Source organism: Phyllobates terribilis, unplaced genomic scaffold (genome assembly GCF_046119375.1).
Source record: "Phyllobates terribilis strain yellow unplaced genomic scaffold, ASM4611937v1 Scaffold_56__1_contigs__length_8794411, whole genome shotgun sequence".
NCBI classification, from domain to species: domain Eukaryota; kingdom Metazoa; phylum Chordata; class Amphibia; order Anura; family Dendrobatidae; genus Phyllobates; species Phyllobates terribilis.
Genome location: NW_027362816.1, coordinates 5,077,089 through 5,092,819, shown reverse-complemented (window position 1 = coordinate 5,092,819; position 15,731 = coordinate 5,077,089). Strand labels below are relative to the sequence as shown.

General features: G+C 51.6%; 1 protein-coding gene across 1 annotated transcript in view; it reads right to left on the bottom strand.

The window, feature by feature from the left end:
- LOC141192289 (uncharacterized) overlaps positions 1 to 15,731 on the bottom strand; it is a 155,022-nt gene that overhangs the window by 57,629 nt on the left and 81,662 nt on the right. The gene's annotated exons all lie outside the window — the stretch shown is intronic.

Below are 15,731 nucleotides of genomic sequence, written 5' to 3'. Positions count from 1 at the left end.
TATTCATTCTCTTTAGTAGCGGGCACAGAGGAGCGCTGAGCCGTGGCTCCTGCTTACAGTGCCCGCTACTAAAGAAAATGCATATTCACGCTTGTCAACGCTCATAGTCCCGGCGTGAAGAGGAGTGAATATGCCAGCAACAGCAGCTCAACTCGACAACTGAGAGCGCGCGCTGCTCAGATACCAACATGAGCTGCTGGCAGACAGAACACAGCAGCTCTGGAGCAGAGGTGAGGAAGGAAGGTGAGTATAAGTGTTTATTTTTTGTGTGTGCAGTGATGGGGCCACACATACCAGGATTGGGGGGTGAGGAGTCCACACATACCAAGATTGGGGAATGAGGAGGCCATACATACCAAGATTGGGGGATGAGGAGGCCATACATACCAGGATTGGGGGATGAGGGAGCCATACATATCAGGTTGGTGAAATTTTCCAGTAGCTGCTGCATTTCCCGCCCTAGGCTTATACTCAACTCAATACTTTTTCCCAGTTTTTTTGTGGTAAAATTAGGGGCCTCGGCTTATACTCGGGTCGTCTTATTTAAAACATACGATATTTTAAAATCAGTGAGTACGTGGTGCCCATAATACTGCAGGACTGTGTGGTGCATTATACTATATGGGGGCTGCATTTTACCCTTTGGGGTGTGAAATATACTGTATGGAGGACTATGGGGAGTGCATTATATTCTATCGAGGACCATGGGAAGTTCATTATACTATATGGAGGATTATGGGGATGCATTATACTATATGGAGGATTTTGGAGGGTGCATTATACTATATGGAGGATTATGGGTGGTATATTATACTATATGGTGTTATGCACACGCCCGGGCTAGCGGCGTGTGCGTGTGATTGGTAGTGATTCCACTGGACCGTGCCGGAGAGTGAATGCCTGGAGGGGCGTGACTAAGTATTCACCCGATCCGACCAGGGTCGCACGACGGCATACGACGCCAGTGCACCAAGGAGGAACCGAGCAGAGGGACCAGGTGCTACTCCAGGACAGACCCCGGACACGGCTGTTGACCCACACAGGGGAATACAGGAACAGGCTGGTAGGCTGGCACACAGACTGGTGGGTATAGGCAGGCGGGTATGCAGGCAGGGGGGTAAAGGCAAGCACAGCTAGAGTGCAGACAGGGAGGCACTAGCAGGTAGGAACACAGGCGGGATAGGACCCAGTACACACCGGGACTCAGGAACAATACAGGCAGAGGGTTACAGGCAAGCACAGCTAGAGTGCAGACAAGGCTGAGCAGGGCAGGACAGGACTGCCGGAGCAGCGGGCAGAAGCAGGGCAGGACAGGACTGCCGGAGCAGCGGGCAGAAGCAGGGCAGGACAGGACTGCCGGAGCAGCGGGCAGAAGCAGGGCAGGACAGGACTCTGTTCACACGGAACAGACAGGAAGGGAAAGACAGAGCCAGACACCCACAGGGTACTTGCAGTGAAGTAGCGAGTGGACCACAAACTCACAAACGGGAGTACAGAGACAACAGGCAGGAGTTAGGTACGAGTTCAGACTCTGCAGAAAAAGGAAGGGAACGGACATAGAGGCAAAACAGGTAAAGGATAGGAGAGAGTTCAGACTGGAACTGAGTGTACGGAGGAGACCGACACTGCAGCGGGATACAGGAGCAGGTCTGGGAATACTGCCCCCAGAGAGGCAGGACGAACAGGCAAGGAGCGTGTTCAGACAGGACAGACAAGATACAGGAGCGGGTCCAGGTAATCGGCCCCTAGAAGGCGGGAGGAACAGGCTAGGAGCGTGTTCAGACAGGACAGACAAGATACAGGAGCGGGTCCAGGTAATCGGCCCCTAGAAGGCGGGAGGAACAGGCTAGGAGCGTGTTCAGACAGGACAGACAAGATACACAGAAAGGACTCAGTTCAGACACGGGAACTAATACCGCAAAGCAGGAGACATACAGGACTCAGTTCAGACACGGGAGCTGATACCGCAAAGCAGGAGACATACAGGACACAGTTCAGACACGGGAGCTGATACCGCAAAGCAGGAGACATACAGGACTCAGTTCAGACACGGGAACTGATACAAAAGCAGGAGACATACAGGACTCAGTTCAGACACGGGAACTGATACAAAAGCAGGAGACATACAGGACTCAGTTCAGACACGGGAACTAATACCGCAAAGCAGGAGACATACAGGACTAAGTTCAGACAGGCCTGGAAATACAGCCTCCAGGAAAGGCAGACAAGGAAACAAAGACGGGACCTGGCACCTTCAGAGTGCAAGCACACACTGAAGGAAAACACTATGCTCAGGCAGGGATAGAAGGGAGCTGCTGAGCTATATAGCAAGTGTCAGACAGCAATAGGCTGAGGACGCACAAGGGGTGTGACCCACAGCAGGTACAAAAAGCAGGAAGTGATCGGGCGCCGCCCTTAAGCAGCAGAGACAGACACAAACAGACAGCATGGAGGGAAGCCAGAGAGACACTCTGGACAGGAGATCAAGTGCGCTCTCTTGCACAGTGGGAGATGGACCACCATGCAAGGACGCCGCCAGGTATGTTACAGTACCTCCCCCCTTACGCCCCCTCTTCTTCAGGCCTGCCAGAATCTTCCGCAGGGAATTCGAGGACCAGTCGTTCACTGGGTTGGAGGGGGACAGAGACTTGAGGGTAATCTCTGCTTCGAGGTACATCTTGTCAAGCTCACAGGAAAAAATAGACGGGTTATCAGGTACATAATGAGGAAAAGTCACTGTCTCTTTGTTATCTGGTGGTACCCCGGAGGATTCAGGAAACAACTGGAGGTCCTCCGCCGGGTCAGAAGAGTGCAGAGGCTCAGAGAAAACAACTGCTTCAGAGTACACTAGGTCGGACTCACTGGAGGAAGCAGGCGAGGTATCGGGTACCGAGTATAGGAAAGTCTCTGTCCATTCACCACCAGGTGGCACCCCGAAGGGTTCTGAACACAACTGGAGGTCCTCCGCCTGGTCGGAGGGGTGTAGAGACTCGGGAGTAACCTCTGCTTCGGAGTACACTAGGTTGGACTCACTGGACGAAGCGAGCGAGGTATCAGGTACAGAGTATAGGAAAGTCTCTGTCCATTCACCACCAGGTGGCACCCCGAAGGATTCTGAACACAACTGGAGGTCCTCCGCCTGGTCGGAGGGGTGTAGAGACTCAGGAGTAACCTCTGCTTCGGAGTACACTAGGTTGGACTCACTGGACGAAGCGAGCGAGGTATCAGGTACAGAGTATAGGAAAGTCTCTGTCCATTCACCACCAGGTGGCACCCCGAAGGATTCTGAACACAACTGGAGGTCCTCCGCCTGGTCGGAGGGGTGTAGAGACTCAGGAGTAACCTCTGCTTCGGAGTACACTAGGTTGGACTCACTGGACGAAGCGAGCGAGGTATCAGGTACAGAGTATAGGAGAGTCTCTGTCCTTTCGCTACCAGGTAGCACCCCGAAGGGTTCAGGAGACAACTGGAGATCCTCCGCCTGGTCGGAGGGGTGTAGAGACTCGGAGGTAACTACCACTTTGGGGTACCCATTGTCAGGCTCACAGGACGAAGTGGACAAAGTATTGAGTACCGGGTGTAGAGAAGTCTCTCTCCATTTGTCATCGAGTGGTATCCCGGAGGATTCAGGAGGCAACAGGGGATCCTCCGCCAGGTAGTAGAGGTGCACAGACTCAGAGGTAACCACAGCTTTGGAGCATCCTTGGACATGCACACCGGTTAAAGAGAGAGAAGCATCTGATGCCGGGTGCAGGAAGTTCTCCTGTGTGGAGTCTGGATGGGCAGAAGTCTCTTCGGGCAGGAGAACTGGTGCACTACCCACACACACTACCCATTGGGGTTTCTCCGGGATACAGGGAGATGAAGCTTCAGTAGGGACTTCAAGGTTGGGGTCAGGAGGTCTCAGGGAGGACAGGCCCTGGCGTGACGGCTTGCCTCTAAGTCTAGCACGTCTGGACTGCCTCTTGAGGTTGAGAGAAGTATTCCGGAAAGCGTAGTCACCCTGAGAGGATTCTGGGTGGGCAGTAGTCTCATTGGGCTGGAGGACTATTGCGCTACCCACACACATTACCCATTGGGGCTGCTCCGGGATATTGGGAAGTGAAGCTTCAGCAGGAGCCTCCGGGTTAGGATCATCGAAGACCATTAGAAAGGCCACCAGGAAGGCCATTAGGTCCCGGAGGATCGGATCCTGTGTTTCATATAGGGGGTTGATCCATTCCAAGGCATCACCCGCCAGGTAAGACATCATAAAGGCCACTTTAGCCCAATCGGAAGGAAAATAAAGAGGGTAGGCCTTAAAGTGTAGCATGCATTGCTCCACAAATGCACGACACTGTCTTGGATCCCCATAATAACGTGGCGGATCCGCAGGAACGAGAGCTGATAGATCCATCTGGACGGTGCGTAATTCGCCTGGAACTCAGCTAAGGGAAAAAAAATTTATTTATTTATTTTAATGCATATATTCGCTGGAAAACTTCTCAGAGGGCGAAGGCCGTGGGGCTCAACGGGAACCATGGCCTGAGCATGCTGTTATGCACACGCCCGGGCTAGCGGCGTGTGCGTGTGATTGGTAGTGATTCCACTGGACCGTGCCGGAGAGTGAATGCCTGGAGGGGCGTGACTAAGTATTCACCCGATCCGACCAGGGTCGCACGACGGCATACGACGCCAGTGCACCAAGGAGGAACCGAGCAGAGGGACCAGGTGCTACTCCAGGACAGACCCCGGACACGGCTGTTGACCCACACAGGGGAATACAGGAACAGGCTGGTAGGCTGGCACACAGACTGGTGGGTATAGGCAGGCGGGTATGCAGGCAGGGGGGTAAAGGCAAGCACAGCTAGAGTGCAGACAGGGAGGCACTAGCAGGTAGGAACACAGGCGGGATAGGACCCAGTACACACCGGGACTCAGGAACAATACAGGCAGAGGGTTACAGGCAAGCACAGCTAGAGTGCAGACAAGGCTGAGCAGGGCAGGACAGGACTGCCGGAGCAGCGGGCAGAAGCAGGGCAGGACAGGACTGCCGGAGCAGCGGGCAGAAGCAGGGCAGGACAGGACTGCCGGAGCAGCGGGCAGAAGCAGGGCAGGACAGGACTCTGTTCACACGGAACAGACAGGAAGGGAAAGACAGAGCCAGACACCCACAGGGTACTTGCAGTGAAGTAGCGAGTGGACCACAAACTCACAAACGGGAGTACAGAGACAACAGGCAGGAGTTAGGTACGAGTTCAGACTCTGCAGAAAAAGGAAGGGAACGGACATAGAGGCAAAACAGGTAAAGGATAGGAGAGAGTTCAGACTGGAACTGAGTGTACGGAGGAGACCGACACTGCAGCGGGATACAGGAGCAGGTCTGGGAATACTGCCCCCAGAGAGGCAGGACGAACAGGCAAGGAGCGTGTTCAGACAGGACAGACAAGATACAGGAGCGGGTCCAGGTAATCGGCCCCTAGAAGGCGGGAGGAACAGGCTAGGAGCGTGTTCAGACAGGACAGACAAGATACAGGAGCGGGTCCAGGTAATCGGCCCCTAGAAGGCGGGAGGAACAGGCTAGGAGCGTGTTCAGACAGGACAGACAAGATACACAGAAAGGACTCAGTTCAGACACGGGAACTAATACCGCAAAGCAGGAGACATACAGGACTCAGTTCAGACACGGGAGCTGATACCACAAAGCAGGAGACATACAGGACACAGTTCAGACACGGGAGCTGATACCGCAAAGCAGGAGACATACAGGACTCAGTTCAGACACGGGAACTGATACAAAAGCAGGAGACATACAGGACTCAGTTCAGACACGGGAACTGATACAAAAGCAGGAGACATACAGGACTCAGTTCAGACACGGGAACAAATACCGAAAAGCAGGAGACATACAGGACTTAGTTCAGACACGGGAACTAATACCGCAAAGCAGGAGACATACAGGACTAAGTTCAGACAGGCCTGGAAATACAGCCTCCAGGAAAGGCAGACAAGGAAACAAAGACGGGACCTGGCACCTTCAGAGTGCAAGCACACACTGAAGGAAACCACTATGCTCAGGCAGGGATAGAAGGGAGCTGCTGAGCTATATAGCAAGTGTCAGACAGCAATAGGCTGAGGACGCACAAGGGGTGTGACCCACAGCAGGTACAAAAAGCAGGAAGTGATCGGGCGCCGCCCTTAAGCAGCAGAGACAGACACAAACAGACAGCATGGAGGGAAGCCAGAGAGACACTCTGGACAGGAGATCAAGTGCGCTCTCTTGCACAGTGGGAGATGGACCACCATGCAAGGACGCCGCCAGGTATGTTACATATGGAAGTCTATGTGGGGCCATTATGATATTTTGAGGGCTATGTGGGGGGCCGTTATACTGTATGTAGGCCCATTATACTGTTTGGAGGGCTGTGTGAGGCCATTATACTCTTTGGAGGGCTAGTGTGGGCCATTATACTGTATGCAGGCCCATTATACTGTATGGAGGGCTGTGTGGGAGTCACAGTTGGGGGAATCATACTGTGTTAGGGTCACCATACTTTGCCTTGGGAGTTGAAATGGGGTACAATAAGGTCATAATACTGTTCATGTAGAGGCTAATGTGGAGGAATGCACCATGGGGGTATCATACTGTGTTTGGGGGGCACTTTTATTGGCATCATACTTCATGGGGGCAACTTCAGTAGGAGGAACATTAGAAAAACGAAGTAAAGGCTGGAAAGTTGTGAGATCGGCTCTTCTGTGACACAGACAAATATTTCTTTATTTTTTTGGTGGGGGAGGTCCAATTAGAGCTTCTGCTATGGGGTCTCTTGATTTCTATGTGCGCCCCTGGCCATAATCATCAACATTAACAGAAATAAACACGTGAAATAGATCACTTTGATTGTAATGACTTTATATAATATATGAGTTTCATTTTCAGCATTGAAGAACTAAAATAAATAAACTTTTTGATGATATTCTAATTTAGTGAGATGCACCTGTATATATAAGGGGTGTGGGTGCCATCATACTATAAGGGGCTATGGGAGTCATCATGCTATATATGAGGGGCAGTGGGACCATCATATTATATAAAATGGGGAGTGGGTGCCAGAATACAGTTTATAAGGGGCTGTGGGGCCATCATACAGTATACGGGGAGCTGTAGGGGCCATAATATAGTGTACAAGTGGGTGTGGGGGCCATCATACAGTATATATTGGGCTGCGGGGGCTATCATACAGTACTGTATATATGTGGCTGTGAGGGCCATTATACAGGATATAGGAAGTTGTAGGGACCATCATGTCAGTTATAAGGAGTTGTAGAGACCATCATACAATGCATAGGGAGCTGTGGGGACCATCAGACAATTTATAGGGAGCTGTGGAGACCATCATACAGTGCAAAGGGAGCTGTGGGGACCATCATACAGAGCATAGGGAGCTGTGGGGACCATCATACAGGGCATAGGGAGTTGTGGGGACCATTATGCAGTGCATAGGGAGCTGTGGGGACCATCATACAGGGCATAGGGAGTTGTGGGGATCATTATGCAGTGCATAGGGAGCTGTGGGGACCATCATACAGGGCATAGGGAGCTGTGAGGACCGTTATGCAGTGCATAGGGAGATGTGGGGACCATCATACAGTGCATAGGGAGCTGTGGGGACCATTATGCAGTGCATAGGGAGATGTGAGGACCATCATACAGGGCATAGGGAGCTGTGAGGACCGTTATGCAGTGCATAGGGAGATGTGGAGACCATCATACAGTGCATAGGGAGCTGTGGGGACCATTATGCAGTGCGTAGGGAGCTGTGGGGACCATTATGCAGTGCGTAGGGAGCTGTGGGGACCATTATGCAGTGTATAGGGAGCTGTGGGGACCATTATGCAATGTGTAGGGAGCTGTGGGGACTATCATACAGTACATAAGGAGCTGTGGACACCATCATACAGTGTATAAGGTGCCGTGGGGACCATCATATAGTGTATAAGGAGCCGTGGGGACCATTATACAGTGCGTAGAGAGCTGTGGAGACCATCAGACAATGCATAGGGAGCTGTGGAGACCATCATACAGTGCCTAAGGAGCTGTGGGGACCATCATACAGTGCATAGGGAGATGTGGGGACCATCATACAGTGCATTGGGAGCTGTGGGGACCATTATACAGTGTATAGGGAGCTGTGGAGACCATTATGCAGTGCATAGGGAGCTGCGGGGACCATCATACAGTGCATGAGGAGCCGTGGGGACCATCATACAGTGCATAGGGAGCTGTGGAGACCATTATGCAGTGCATAGGGAGCTGTGGAGACCATTATGCAGTGCATAGGGAGCTGTGGGGACCATCATACAGTGCATAGGGAGCTGTGGAGACCATTATGCAGTGCATAGGGAGCTGTGGGGACTATTATGCAGTGCATAGGGACTTGTGGGGACCATCATACAGAGCTTAGGGAGCTGTGGGGACTATCATACAGTACATAAGAAGCCGTGGGGACCATCATACAGTGTATAAGGAGCCGTGGGGACCATCATACAGTGCATAAGGAGCTGCAGGGACCATCATACAGTGCGTAGAGAGCTGTCGGGACCATCAGACAATGCATAGGGAGCTGTGGAGACCATCATACAATGCCTAAGGAGCTGTGGGGACCATCATACAGTGCAAAGGGAGATGTGGGGACCATCATACAGGACATAGGGAGCTGTGGGGACCATTATGCAGTGCATAGGGAGCTGTGGGGACCATCATACCAAGCGTAGGGAGCTGCGGGGACCATCATACAGTACATAAGGAGCCATGGGGACCATCATACAGTGTATAAGGAGCCGTGGGGACCATCATTCAGTGCATAAGGAGCTGCGCGGACCATCATACAGTGCGTAGAGAGCTATGAGGACCATCATACAATGCATAGGGAGCTGTGGAGACCATCATACAATGCATAGGGAACTGTGAAGACCATCATACAGTGAATAGGGCACTGTGGGGACCATCATTCAGAGCTTAGGGAGCTGTGGGGACCATCATAAAGAGCATAGGGAGCTGTGGGGACCCTCATACAGTATCTAAGGAGCTGTGGGGACCATCATACAGTGTGTAGGGAGCTATGGGGACCATCATACAGTATATAGGGAAGTATGAGGACCATCATACAGTATCTAAGGAGCTGTGGGGACCATCATACAGTGCACAGTGAGCTGTGGGGGCCATCATACAGTGCATAGGGAGATGTGGGGACCATCATACAGGACATAGGGAGCTGTGGGGACCATTATGCAGTGCATAGGGAGCTGTGGGGACCATCATACCGAGCGTAGGGAGCTGCAGGGACCATCATACAGTACATAAGGAGCCATGGGGACCATCATACAGTGTATAAGGAGCCGTGGGGACCATCATTCAGTGCATAAGGAGCTGCGCGGACCATTATTCAGTGCGTAGAGAGCTATGAGGACCATCATACAATGCATAGGGAGCTGTGGAGACCATCCTACAATGCATAGGGAACTGTGAAGACCATCATACAGTGAATAGGGCACTGTGGGGACCATCATGCAGAGCTTAGGGAGCTGTGGGGATCATCATAAAGAGCATAGGGAGCTGTGGGGACCCTCATACAGTATCTAAGGAGCTGTGGGGACCATCATACAGTGTGTAGGGCGCTATGGGGACCATCATACAGTATATAGGGAAGTATGAGGACCATCATACAGTATCTAAGGAGCTGTGGGGACCATCATACAGTGCACAGTGAGCTGTGGGGACCATCATACAGAGCGTAGATAGCTGTGGGGACCATCATACAGTGCATAGGGAGCTGTGGGTTCCATCATACAGGGCATAGGGAGCTGTGGGGACCATCATACAGGGCATAGAGAGCTGTAGGGACCATTATGCAATGCATAGGGAGCTGTGGGGACCATCATACAGTGCATGGGGGAGCTGTGGGGATCATCATACGGTGTCTAGGGAGCTGTGGTGACCCTCATACAGCTAGTCTGAACGCAGACCTATAGATATAAGGGAGTGGTCCCTAAAAGTACTAAGGACTGGGACAAAATTGGACACCTCCTAGCAGAAGTTGTAGCGGAGCAAAAAGACAAACAGACAAAAATACTTAGAGGTCCAAGGACCAAGCAGACTATATAGATAGGTACAAAGCACCTGGCTAGATTAAGAGTCAAAGTAACACTGAAGTCCAGCAAAGCCAGGAGGGCGGACCTGGAATAAATAGGCAACAGGTCACGTGACCACAAAATAGAAAAAAAACTAACAGGAGGGTTCTAACAGTACCCCCTCTTCTATGAGGATCCTCCGGATCCTCCAGGCCCAGGCCTATCAGGAAACCTCCTGTGAAACGCTCTGATAAGTCTAGGAGCAGAGACATCATCTGCACTTACCCAGGAGTTATCCTCAGGACCGAAACCTTTCCAAGCGACGAGATACTGCAATCTCCCTCTATGCCTTCTGGAATTCAGGATACGAGAAATTTCATATTCACCGTCTTCCACCACCGGAGGAACTGTGACAGTGGCGTCCCTATCCGATACATCAGCTTTTTTCAACAAGAAAACATGAAACACCGGATTAATCTTCCAGGAGGAGGGAACCTCCAACCTAACAGCAGACTTGTTAACCACCTGAAGCACCTTAAATGGTCCCACAAACTTCGGACCCAATTTCTTAGAAGGAATCCTCAACTGCAGATTCTTTGAGGACAACCAAACCATGTCACCAACAGTAAACAAAACCTCTTGACGTTTCCTGTTAAAATACTTCTTAGACTTTTTGTTAGCCTCTTGAAAGTTACAACGTACATCAGTCCAAACTCTCTCCAAATCACCGGAAAAATTCTCCTCCTCCGGCACAGCCGACACCAATTTGGAGAGCGAACCTAACGACTGATGTCTCCCAGTACAACAAAAAAATGGAGAACACCCAGCAGAAGAGGATGTATGGTTGTTAAGAGCAAATTCAGCAAGTGGCAGAAACTCAGACCACCCCTCTTGATTGTCTGCCACAAAACAACGCAAAAACTGCTCAACATCCTGGTTCTTTCTTTCTGTCTGTCCATTAGACTCAGGATGCTACCCAGATGAAAATGACAAATGGACTCCCAACCAGTCACAAAAGGCACGCCAAAAACGAGCCACAAACTGAGGTCCCCTATCAGAAACAATGTCGGTGGGAACGCCATGGAGTCTGACAATTTCCTTGACAAAAGCCTTAGCGAGTGTCTTAGCGCAGGGTAGTTTAATGAAAGGATCCAAGTGACACATCTTGCTAAAACGGTCCACGACCACCCAGATGACAGTGAAACACTCGGACACAGGAAGGTCAGTAATAAAATCCATTGCAAGATTCGTCCAAGGTGCACTAGGAACCTCCAGAGGGCAAAGCAACCCCGCAGCAGGAGCATGTGAAGCCTTTGATCTAGCACACACCGTACATTGACGCACCCATTTAATGATTTCCTTCTGCCACCCAGGCCACCAAAAATTGCGACCTACCAGTCTCTTAGTCTCAGAAATTCCTGGATGACCTGCCAACCGAGACTCATGACACTCAACAAACAAATCTCTCCTAAAGGTCCTAGGCACAAACAACCTCCCATGGGGAGTGTTAGATGGGGCATCCTCCTGGGCTTTCAGAATCCCATCTTCCAAAACGGAGTCCAATGCTGCTATCACAACACCTTCCTGTAAAATGCTCTCCTCCTCCTCGGTACCAACCATGGGAGAAAAGCTGCAAGATAAAGCATCAGCTTTAACATTCTTAGTACCCGGGATGTAAGTAACAGAAAAATTAAACCGCGAAAAAAACAGTGCCCACCTAGCCTGACGGGCATTCAAGTGCTTGGCAGCATCTAGATAGATCAGATTCTTATGATCAGTGAAAACCTGAATGGGAAATTTAGCACCTTCCAAGAAATGACGCCAATGTTCAAATGCGAGTTTGATAGCCAGCAATTCCCGATTACCAACATCGTAATTAAGTTCGGTTTCAGAAAATTTTTTCGAAAAAAAAGCACAGGGATGAACCCCATTCTTGTTCTCCTGACAAAACCGCACCGACCCCCACCGAAGAAGCATCAACCTCGACCAAAAAAGGCTTGGTCTCATCAGGCTGCATAAGGATGGGGGCAGAACTGAACCTCTCCTTGATATACACAAAAGCTTCAATGGCCTCAGTAGTCCACTGGACCGTATTCGCACCTTTCCTGGTGAGATCGGTCAGCGGCTTAACAATTATAGAAAAATTCTTAATGAATTTTCTGTAATTGGCGAAACCCAAAAATCTCTGTATCGATTTTAAACCAATAGGCCTAGGCCATTCCTGCACAGCCTGAACCTTCACCGGGTCCATCTCAAAGCCCTCGCTGGAGAGGATGTAGCCCAAAAAACTAATTCTCTGCACAGCGAACTCGCATTTCTCCAGCTTAGCAAAAAGTGAATTGTCACTTAATAACTGCAATACCTCACGTACGCTCTGCCAATGAGACTCCAGATCTGGTGAATAAATCAAAATGTCACCCAAATACACCACCACATTCTTACCAATCAAAGGTCTCAGGATGTCATTAATAAGGTTCTGAAAAAACGCTGGTGCATTGGTAAGACCAAAAGGCATAACCAGATTCTCAAAATGACCCACCGGAGTGTTAAAAGCAGTCTTCCATTCATCACCCTCCTTCATTCGCAACAAATTGTATGCCCCCCGGAGATCAATTTTAGAGAACCACTTGGCCTCCACTAACTGGTTAAACAAGTCAGGAATTAACGGCAGTGGGTAGGAATTGCGTACGGTAATTTTATTAATTTCGCGAAAGTCCAGACATGGACGTAAACAGCCGTCTTTTTTTTTTACAAAAAAAAATCCAACAGCCACAGGTGACTTAGAAGGTCTAATGTGACCAGCAGCCAAGCTCGTCTGTATGTATTCCTCCAAGGCCTCTCTTTCAGGGATACTAAGATTAAATAAGCGACTCTTGGGAAGAGTAGCTCCAGGAACAAACTCAATGGTGCAATCATAGTCCCTATGAGGAGGTAGAATTTGTGAAAAAACCTTCCAAAAATCCTGAATAGGTACAGGTAATTCCCCCCTTTCCACAGCAGCAATGCGACCGTTACAACATTTATCATAACACTTAGGACTCCAAGATTTAATCTCATTAGTAGACCAGTCCAGTAAAGGATTGTGCAGTTTTAACCAAGGCAAACCTAACACTACTGGAGAAGGTAAATTATTTAATACCACTAAATCCAAATTCTCTTGGTGAATATGTGGCACCCCAGGGGTCTGGTTTCCACAGTAATGTAATGTTATGTCTGAGAGCAGGTGGGAGGTCCTTTGGTCAGGGATCCTGTGCATGCCACACCTCCTGCTGAGGCAGGGTTAGTCAGTCAAGGAGAGTAGAGACGAGAAACAGTCATAGGAAGAAACAGCAGAAGCTCAGTGGGAGCAATATTACTACGAGTCAGGGGCTGGCAGCTGCAGAGCTCGCCCTGACTGAGAAGATTTCTTACCGGACCCGGAGTCCGAGGCTGTGGGGACTAACTCCTATCCAACAGCAGAAACCGACCGGCAGGGGATTGCAGGTCCTCTGGCCCAGAAACCCGAAGGCACGGTCACACGCGTGGGACCAGCACCGCCATCGTGGAGCGGAAGCCATTAGAAGGCCCCGAGTCACCGGCCATACGGGTGAGCACCACACGGTACACTCAGGGACGTGGGCTACTTTTACCCGCCGCTAGCAAGGTAGCCAGAAGAGTACAGTTAGTTGGGAAGGCCTACAACTCCGCCTGGCCAGGGGAGATCCCATCTGCTCAAGGACTGACCAGGCCCCGATCGCTAGCCAGTACTCCGGGAGGGTCTATCTTTGTCACCAGTAAAGACCCTGAACTACACCGCATCGTCTCTGAGTGGTTCCTGCTACCCCCATCATCCACGTCGGCTGCCCTGAGGCCATACCCCTCCCGTTGGGGGTTATACCATCCACGCTGCACCATCCTTCCACCGGCCTCAGCGGTCTGCCCTGCAGCGGCAGCTCCATAGCTGCATTCAACGGGTGGCGTAGTCATCCCACCATCTACCGTTAATAGACTGCCACTTAGTTTGACACCCTGGGCACGGACCGGGTCACCGCCACGAGACTACAACCCTCAACAGATCTGGCTCCGGGTAAGCTCCCGCGTGCGCAACGCAGCGCGATACAGGCCCAAGGGCGTGTCAACTTTGGCGTAGTCGGCAGGATTTCGTGCCCGCAACCACTGGGTACTGCGTGCCTGAAAAAGAGACTTTTCAAACTTACCTGTGGTGAAGATTCCCGCCATCCGGCGCCATCTTCAGCCTTCTTCCCGCCATCGGTGAAGTTTCCCGCCATCCGGCGCCATCTTCTGCCTTCTTCCCGCCATCCGTGGAGTTTTCCCGCCATTGGACGCCATCTTGAGGACGCCGCGCGGGAAGAAGAGGGGCGTGGACTCCGAAAGCGCGCGAGAACTGAAGCCCCGCCTCACATCCGGACGTTGCGTAAGGTCCTTGAAGGAGCCCAGCAGACGCCGACGTCACAGGAGCGCGACGGAAGGTCCTCAACCATCCACTGTGGAGCCGCGGCCTATGGAAGAGTTTCATCGCAAGGTAGGCCACGGTCCACTAGGGGGGAGGAAGATGTCGGATACGGAGGAGAGCTTCACTGCCTCAACCCCCGCCAGCGCTACCGCTGCTGCAGTTATGCCCTTCACCATGCCCTATATCCCGGGAGCAGCTTGGCTACCCCAGTACTCAGGGGAGTCACATACCCTGCATGACTTTAGAGAAAAGCTGGATAGCCTCTTCCAGGTGTACCCCCTCACAGAAGAGCAAAAAGTGAGCATCCTGGTGGCCCAACTAACCGGGGCAGCCAAAAGGGAAGTAAAATCCTGGCCACCTGGGAGGAAGACTGTCGCAGGGATACTAACCCGGCTGAGGGACACCTTTGATACCCGCACCTCAGCCGAGATTAAGCTTAGATTCTACGGGTGCAAGCAGCGAGCGCATGAGAGTATAAGGGACTATGCACTAAACCTACAAGAGGCCCTGAGGGCCATTAAGCAGACCGACCCTGATGGAGTGGGAAACGAGGACAGGCTGTTGACCGAACAGTTTATAGAGGGACTATATTGTAATACCCACCGAACCCAGTTGCGGGCAATGGCCTTACAGGATCCCCATCTGGGCTTTGCACAGTTCAAGGACAGAGCCATCCGGGTGCTCCGAGAACCGGCACCGGGTGGCGTTGTGACCCACAGGCGCCCTGCTATCACTTACCACCAGGAGGCGGCGCCTTTGTCGGCAGGGCCTGTGGGAGCTGATGCGCAGGCTTTGGACAATGACCCGGCTCCAGACCTACACCATCAGGTCCAAGAGCTAGCTAAGAGCGTTGCTGCGCTAACCCGAACTGTGCAGTCTTTACAGGCTTCCACCCCAGGGAAGATCCAGCTGGCATCCGGACCGGAGGACATCCCGTGGCGTCGACCAAGGAGGACCCCACCGGCCAGAGGAAGACCCAGTGACCGATACAGCGAGGACGGACGACCCATCTGCCGCCGCTGCAATCAACCCGGACATATGGCAAGGTACTGTTCTTTAAACGGGCACAACCTGGGGTAGAGGGCCAACCCCCAGGAAAAAGATCACCAGGCCCATCGAACTGGCGCGACAGATATGTGGGAGGACGTCCCGTCTTGCCTGTGGTACT